The following is a 7,174-nucleotide window of genomic DNA, read 5'->3' as shown; positions in this document are numbered from 1 at the left end:
AGACATTAAGGCAAGTGGTTGGGTCCCCCTCAGGGCAAACCTCCTTCTAAGACTAAGACTCAATGGGAATACATGCTCTCATTGATGATCACATTCATCACCAATAAGGAGAAGAGAGGAAAAAGCAGCAATGAAGCTGCGAGTTAAGACCTACAATGCTCAATAGACTCCTGTGAATCCGGCTGGAGACCAGGTTTCTAGTGTATACCCCATGGTTGGTGGACCATGCATGGAGGGGACTGCTACCATGGCAAGGAAATGATATATGACAGGATCAATGTGAAGCTAATGTCCTCCCATATAAACTATCACATAATTCACAATAAAGCACACACACACAAAAATGCTATCAACAATTCTGCGAACGTACTAAGATTATACCTACATGTTCCCCTGTTTTTAGTCCTTCAAAGGTTACGAGTTCTGGGAGATATTGCTGTCTGTGGCATGTTCCTTTTATAGGTTCTTTTTCTAGAAGAAACACTTGCTGTTTCACTTCATGGTTTTGAGTCTTCTGTAGACCACCCTGGAAATAGCAGCTTTATTCAAAGGGTTCAAAGCAAATGCTAGCTTGATTCTATCTCACTGAAGTCTTGTGAAATGCACAGAGCGAGTATTTTGATTAATCAACTCGAATGCAGACACTATCACAGTTCCATACCACAGTTAACAGCAGAATTTGCAGCCTCATATCCTTAATAGGGCATAAGGAATCCTGGCATGTTTCAGGAAACATAATTAGAAACCATGAGGTAGGGGACGTATTTATTTCCTTAAAATAGATTGCTTTGTTCCATTCAGAAATCTCAAAATCCAGCATAGACAACTAGTGTGGTTGTTAATGTTGTTAAGTGCTGTTGAGTAGGTTTCAACCCATAGTAACCCTGAATAGAGTTTCCTAGGAGCAGCTTTACAATACAGCACATTAACCCACAGCACTACATGGATGGCTACTATTTAGATGATTCTACTGAAAAATTCAAACAGAACATGGCAACACTGAATGGTTTAAAATTAAGAAAGGTGTGTGATAGGGTTATATTCTTTCACCATACTTATTCAACCTGTATGCTGAGCAAATAATACAAGAAGCTGGGTTATATAAAAATAAATATGGCATCAGGATTTGAAGAAGACTAATTAACAACCTGCAATATGCAGATGATACAACCTTGCTTGCTGAAAGTGAAGAGGACTTAAAGCATTTACTGTTGAAGATCAAATCCAGCCTTCAGTATGGATTGTATCTCAATGTAAAAAAAAAACAAAAGTCCTCACTACTGAACCAACAAACAACATTTTTATCAAAAGATAAGAGATTAAAGTTGTCAAGGACTTCATTCTTCTTGGATCAACTATCAACACTCATGGAAGCAGCAGTCAAGAAATCAGACAACTTATTGCATTAAGCAGATCTGTGGCACAAGACCTTTTTAAAGTGCTGAAGAGCAAAGATGTCAGCTTGAAGACTATGGTGTGCCTGACACAAGCCATGGTATTTTCAATAAACTCATATGCATGGGAAAGTTGGACAGTGAATAAGGAAGACCACAGAAGATTTGATGCTTTTGAGTTATGGTGCTAGAGGAGAAAATTGAATGTACCATGGGCTGCCAAAATAACCAGTAGATCTGTGTTGGAAGAAGTGCAGCCAGAGTGCTCCTTGGAGGCCAGGATGGCCAGATTTCTTCTCTCATACTTCAGACATATTGTCAGGAGGGTCCAGTCTCTGGAGAAGGATATTATATTTGGTAAGGTGTAGGGTCAGAGAAAAAGAGGAAGACCCTCAGCGAGATGGGTTTGCAAAGTGGCAGAATAAATGGGCTCAGGTGTGGCAACAGTTGTGAGGTTGGCCCAGGATCGGGCAATGTTTTGTTGTACATAGGGTTGCTATGAGGCAGTACCAACCGATGTCACCTAATAACAACAATAACAACTGAAAAATTGGGAGTCATGGTGTGGAATTCAACCTCAAGGTCAATTTGAACTGCAGGGCCAGCAGTTCAAACTCACCAATCACTCCTCAGAAACCCTATACAAGGTTGCTATGACTGGAAACCGATTTGAAGGCACTTAAAAATAACAACTGAGAAAGTATATTTAGCACTCTAGGAATTACTTTCATAAAATGGGGGCTAAGAATGTTTGAGTTAAGTAAAACATGCAAAAATGACAAATTCACATCCCCGCCCCCCCTTTTTGGTGGGTTGAAGGTGTACCACCATAATAAAGATACAAAACCTTAACAATTAAAATACCCATGAAAAGAATTGAAGTAGATGTTTGCCTTAAAATTTTGACTTATTAGAACTCAAATTTCTTCCCTATATTGAAGGAATACTTTATTTCATCTTTCTGGGAAGCAAGGGACTAGCACTCCCTATTAAGCTGATGGAAGCCTTGTTTTTCTCTGTCTGTACTAATTAAACAAGGTGTAAGAACCTTGGCTTTGCTTCATTCAAATCTTAAATTCTGAAGTGAGTGATACAACGAGAAGACAGAACTCTTTTGTAAGAGTTGCACAGCATCCTGCTGAGCGGTATGTCAGTAATTAAATTAGTACAAGGCAAAGGTTCTACATATTTAGTGATACCTGAATTCAGCAGAGATGTGGCCATGGTACAAAAACAACATTCTTATCAGACTATTCCTTTCGCTGTGGTTTTCAATGCCTAGACTTCATTGGTTGCTACACATTTTCCCCAAGATTCTGGTCTATGAGGCACCCAATAAGTGATTCATTTTGCATATATATATATTTATTTATCTGGTGCTATGGCCAAGAACCTTGAATTATATGCCAGCCATCTTGTTAATAAAATAAACCCAATTTCAAATAGCTGTCAGATATTATTTTTCATCCACTGATCACTTTTCTAGAATTATAGCCACCGAGAATCAAAATTATCCTAGAGGGTGTACTCAAAACAACTCTTAACACAACTCTGCTTGATTATGAAATTAGCACAGGACTGAGCAACAATTTATTTTGTTATAGATGAGTCTCCTTGAGTCTGAGCTGACTCAGCTGCAACTAGCAATAAGAAAACACTGTGGTTTACATTGTTTACATTGCTACAAGTTCTTGATTAGTGGACACCTGACCTTCACTTGAAGGCTTTCAGGGCTACAGAGATCACAACTTTTCTAGGCTAATATTCTATTTTTAGGCAATTCTAACCTTTGCTTTTATTTCCCTTACCTTGTTATTGTTAAGTGCCGTCAAGTTTGTTTCAACCCATAGCGACCCTGTATAGAGTTTTTAGGGAGCTGCTGGTAAGCTTAAAATGCCGACTTTGCAGTTCAAATGGCTTTGCAGTCTGACGCATTAACCCACAGCGCCACACCCGGACTCCTTCCTTTAACTAGCTTTATTTAACTCTGTGTGGGATTGGATCATTCATTTGGTAGGCTAAGCTAACTTTTAGCTTATACTGTGCCTGCATTCATTCATTCATTCATTCATTCATTCATTCAATAAATAAATAAATAAATAAATAAGTAAGCACATGTTCTGTTTCGAAAGGATGTAGTCACAAATTCTGTGTAATTGAAGTTTAAGAAAATTAAATATATTTTTACAAAAATAAACATAACACAAATATGTGATCCAAAGGACCCACTTTGGGAAGTTCTGTGCAGCAGACTATGATGTTTTCATCTCAGATTGGGATCTGGCTTCTTAAATTCCCAATTTAGCATTTTATCTCATCCTCATTGGTAAATGCTTACAGAATCATGTTTTCCTCCTCAAAACTGCCTACTTTAGGATCAGTTTGGGAAAATATTTTTTAAATCAATGTGACTATTGAATCAGCTTAATTTTTCTTTGACAGAGAGAAGTGTTCATGCATATGCCCATTATGATAAAGATTTTCTAAAAATACTTGTCAAACTGAGTGAATAAGATATAGATAACTCAACATTGAAAAATTCTCAGCGTGACTCATAACTCCCCCTTGACCTAAAAAGTAGTTGTTTTCGTTGTTGTTAGTGCCGTTGGGTCAGTTCTGACTCTTAGTGGCCCTATGATGGGTTTCTGAGGAGCGGATTCGTAGGTTTGAACCTCCAGCCTTGTGGTTCAAACTGATTTTGTTGTCAGTACATTCATTTATTAGCGTAGTGGTTACGAATCAGGCTGCGAACCTTAAGTTCAGCGTTTCGAAACTACCAGCCACTCCGCGGGAGAAAGATGAGGCTTTCTACTCCTGTAAAGATTTACACCCTCGGAAACCCTGTACAGGGTCGCTATGGGTCGGAATCCACTCGACTGCACTTAACAACAACAACAACAACATTCATTTATTAGCAGTACATTTATTAGCAAAGCATTTATTATTCATTTATTAGCAAAGTCTTTAAAACAAATCAGCTATTAAAATGTCCCCACTTAGCCATTTCATAGGAGTCCTGGTGTGGCGCTATGGGTTAGTGAGCCAGACTTCAAATCCATTTGAATGGCAGTTCAAGCTCACTAACTGCTCCTTAGAAACCCTATACAAGGTCGCCATGGGTTGGAACCAACTCGATGGCGCTTAACAACAACAACAAGCTATTTCGTGGGCCAGGGCCATGATTTTAATTTATGCTACAGAAAACATTTTCATGGATCAAAATCACACATGTGCTTATGTGAAGTTCAGAATTTATATCAGGAGTAAAGACCCATGAATATATTTGCCAGAGGAAAAAAAATGAAACAATTAGTTAAAACAATCCCTTAACTCTACAGGATTTATCATTTTATGCATCTGGAGGTATGTTTTTATCAATCGAGAAAGTCAGTTAATATAATTTATTGTGAAACAACACATTAATTTGAATTAATGAATTAATTTTTAAACTTTTTAATCCTTTTGTTTTTTATTATTATTACAAAATTATCCACCTATTTAATACTTTCCTACAAATGACGCTTAAATTGCTTTGGTTTGATAGTTGTAACTACAAATAACCACAGAAATGTTACTCTATGACATATTCAATATTAACTAAATTTTACTAATATTCTATTTAAACCTTGCATCCTTTATGAAGACAAATGCTACAACAGATTTCTAACGAGTTTTTTCACTCCTATTCTTACTCCTCTCTTAGTCTATTCTCCATTCAACATTGTTCGTTATTGTTGTTGTTAACTGCCGTCAAGTCGGTTCCGACCCATAGCGACCCTGTACAGGGTTTCCGAGGCTGTAAATCTTTACGGGAGCAGAACGCCTTATCTTTCTCCAGCGGAGTGGCTGGTAGTTTCGAACTGCTGGCCTTAAGGTTCGCAGCCCGATTCGTAACCATTACTCTACCAGAGCTCCTTAGATGTTGTTTTTAAACTGCAAATCAGATTTTATCGGGTGCCTGCTTCAAATGGTTTCGTATTACACTGAGAATAATGTAAACACCTTCACATGGCACAAAACGCTTTCATCTACTTCCTCAAACTCACTTTCTTCTTTCCTTTGCTTACAATTTCCCAACATACTGACCTTACCTCAGTTCCTTATCTATACTGACCAGGTTCCTCTTCTGAAAACGACCCACCTTCAATGACTCATTGTTCATCTGATTGCTCCTACCCCATACTTTAGGTCTCTGCTTAAATATAGAAGTTAACTTCATAACACACACTTTCTATCATGCTCACACAGCATCTTATGAAACTTAATGGACTACTGTAGTTTATTATAATCTTCTTCCTCCCTTTTATTATTAGGGTCATGACAAAAGAGGCTATGCTAGTTTTGTTCACCACAATGAACAGTCAGAGTCCTCGGATATCTTTGTTGAAAGTGAAATACATGTAATGTTTTGTGGAAAATACTTAATGTGCTTGTCAGTTGTAGGGAGTGAAGGTGAAGGCAGACATGTTGACCTTTCAGACATGCTAAGCCTTCATCATGTAGCCCCTAAAGATTTCCGAAAGTCACCCTTACTCTCCCTTTTGGATGTCTTTAATATTTTGGTGCATTTTAGTTCCCTGAGTATTTACACAAACCACAGCCTGCATCTGCACTTCTCTATGAGGGCTGCCCACAGGTTAATAGTGCCACTCACAACCTGCATGCCACAATGACAGGGAACTGATGTCCCCCTGGGAAGAGCAGTTACCTTCAATTAACTCTCACTCATGGTGTCAGAGTAAAGCTGTGCTCCATAAGGTTTTCAATGGCTTATTTATTGTTCAGAAGGAGGTCATTAGGCCTTTCTTTGACGGTGTCTCTGGGCTGACTCAAGCATCTAACCATTCAGTTAGCAACTGAGCTTGCACTATACAAGGTCTGAGGAGACTTGTGTGGAGGTATACATACACCATCTCCTTTACCCTAATTAATATCACCATATCTTCTGAGTCCACTGTTCCCATGTGGAATCCTACCAAAGTTACACATGTTGGTGGACATTACTCAGTTCCACACCCTTGCCTGGCTTTCATCCCTTCTTTATCCTACTTATCACATACTTATTTTATTTTCTAATAAACCACTTATACATAATTCCTTGACTCAATGTCTGTAACTATGAAACTCTACTTATATACCTGAATTAATAGAAGAAGTGTTTTGTTTTTTCCCCATGTCCTTAATACATAATGTTGACCTAGACTGTCAGTCAAATCCTAAATTATGTCTTGTTTAAACAGGCACAGAAGGAGAATGTTTGTGCTGGAAAGGTCTTTGTGATCCTCCAGTCCTATGGCCTTGTTTTATTGATGAGGGTCTTTTCAGCCGAGGGGCATATGCTCTATTCAAGGTCATCACCTCCAGGATGAACAGGGTGGCAACCAGAACTGAAATCCTGATCTCCTGAAGCCCAGACACATGCTTTACCTCATGAAGTTTTCATAAACTTTAAATTGGCTGATATAAAAGGGATGAAAAGAAACCAAACACTATTAAAATAAAACAAATTGACCTGCAGATAAAAATAATTCATAGGGGAATTACAAAACACCAAGAACCAAACTTATGATAAACTGAACTCATAGTCACTTAGCATTCCTTGCTATCTTGTATTCCACCATACTGCTTAAATGTCATTTCTGTTAATGTCTCCTTTAGAGAAAGCATTGGATGAACACGTGGTGGTGGTTGTTATGTGCCGTAGAATTGGTTCTGACTCATAGCGACCCTGTACAGGGTTTCCAAGGCTGTAAATCTTTTACAGGAGCAGAAAGCCTCAT

This window comes from Chrysochloris asiatica, unplaced genomic scaffold (assembly GCF_000296735.1).
Source record: "Chrysochloris asiatica unplaced genomic scaffold, ChrAsi1.0 scaffold00114, whole genome shotgun sequence".
NCBI lineage: Eukaryota > Metazoa > Chordata > Mammalia > Afrosoricida > Chrysochloridae > Chrysochloris > Chrysochloris asiatica.
Note: the sequence above shows the minus strand (reverse complement) of the source record.